The sequence below is a fragment of the Capsicum annuum genome, chromosome 3, assembly GCF_002878395.1.
Source record: "Capsicum annuum cultivar UCD-10X-F1 chromosome 3, UCD10Xv1.1, whole genome shotgun sequence".
In the NCBI taxonomy this organism is placed as follows: domain Eukaryota; kingdom Viridiplantae; phylum Streptophyta; class Magnoliopsida; order Solanales; family Solanaceae; genus Capsicum; species Capsicum annuum.
The window spans coordinates 4076308-4078229 of record NC_061113.1 but is presented as its reverse complement, the minus strand read 5'-3'; the positions used below and the strand labels follow the sequence as shown (position 1 = coordinate 4078229).

The 1922-nt window shown below is 33.5% G+C and overlaps 1 long non-coding RNA gene across 1 annotated transcript; it reads right to left on the bottom strand.

Moving 5' to 3' along the window:
- Positions 1 to 217: 217 nt before the first annotated feature.
- On the bottom strand, positions 218 to 1922 carry LOC124896953. The gene is made up of 2 exons (XR_007053329.1): positions 1699 to 1922; positions 218 to 791 (listed from the first exon to the last, which is right to left on the bottom strand). It is a non-coding gene; the product is annotated as an uncharacterized LOC124896953 (long non-coding RNA).

Sequence of the window (1922 nt, the reverse complement as noted above, 5' to 3'; positions counted from 1 at the left end):
ATTGATCCAATATTTCGATAAGCATGTTAATAAGAAAGGACAATAATTCAATACCCAATTTGTACAAATAACATTAACTTTTTGTAAAACATAATGATATATAATTGTTGTGTTCGTACGGTGTCTTTGTTCACTTCTAGAATAGAATAGAATAGAATAGAATAGAATAGAAGATAAAATAGTAGTAAAGTCAATTTTCTAGTAGTAGGAACACACATTTCACATAGAATTACACATATAGATAAGCAGTCACACGCCAAACTGCTAGCTTTTACAAATTACACTCGAATAATCAAAGTTTTCCGTAGACAAAAACCTCATTATCACTTATTCCATCAAACATAAGAACACACAAACATTAATTAATGTTCTTAAGACGTTGATTTTTAAGGATAGTTCCAAAAAAACCTTCACCAATCCAAAGACGTTTGTCACAATTATAATCATATTTATTAGTATATGGATCATATGAGCGCATACATTCGCAACAAAACGAACAACCTCTGCGCACACAGTCTGCGTTCGAATTGCCAAGTATGAAGCAATTTCCTAAGCCAGTTTTTACTGGAAGTAGTTGTTGTTCCACTTGAAGGGAACCTTAGAGTAACTGGTAAAGTGATCAGGAGGTCACGGGTTCAAGCCTTGGAAATAGCCTATGGCAGAAATGCAAGGTAAGACTGCGTACAATACACCCTTGTGGCTGCCCTTTATTTTTTAGTTGTTGTTCTGATCTAGTGCCAAGTCTCTTGTAGCCATTACTTGCATCTTGGAAGACCAAGAGAAATCATCAACTGCATTTTATAGACATAATTATAAGATATACAATAACAACATACCCGGTATATTCACACCAAGTGGGGTTTGAGAAGGGTAAGTGTACGCAGTCCATACCACTACCTCAGATTGTTTCTGACTGACCTCCGGCTCAAGCTAAGAGAATCAAGACAAGGAACAGGAAAAAAAAACAATATACAATAGAAATTACAGCACCCAATACTACCATGGACAAGATTAATAACAGACGATACAATATTCTGAAATGATACTAATACGATAGCTACTAATTATACGGATAACAAATTCCTCCTACCTAGCTACTAGCACTGGTGCACTCGCTCCTATTATCCTTCTACCCTAATCCGTCCCTTCCACACACAATTATAAGATCTAGAATATAATAAATGGGTTAGGACAAACTTGAATGAGTTAAATCATAGAATAGTTGACTATCTAAAGTTCTTCTAGGCAAAATAACGAGTCATAACTCAACTCATTCATGACCCAATCACCCAACCCAGCTCCCATATCTTCTTTAATTTTTAATATTTATTTGAAAATAAAATGTGAAATAAAACGTTGATGTATATTTCTTAAAGAAAACACATACATATGATTCTCTTGACTAGCTCAGAATATCATTTTGATCCAATAATATCATGATCATTTCGAGCTAAACTTATTTGGTACTCAAGTTCCAACAAAGTGGTGTAGAGAACTAGAGATCCACTGAGTACCCTCATGTCAGAAAACATTGCGGATCAAATCTAGAAAATTGAGAGATCTTCTAAAAGAAAACAAGAACATCCCCTTAAAAAGAACATCGTAGTAGATATCAGAACTCGATCTATCTAAATTTAAATGAGTCAAGACAAATTAATAAAAGTGAAAAGATTAGTTGTGGAAACTAAATGTGTATACCTGTACTTATAACAAAGAGAGCAATCAAGAAAAAGAACAGCTTAGCCATATTGCAGAAAACACACTTTAGCTTGCAGAAAAAGTAGAAAAAGAATGAGTGATGAAAATATGTTCGTGTAATGTACCAATTTATAGAACTAGTAAGAGCATCATTGGGGTGTCAATAGTATGATTGGATCAATTAATTTACAAAATTTATATCATATTAATTTCTCGATTATCAC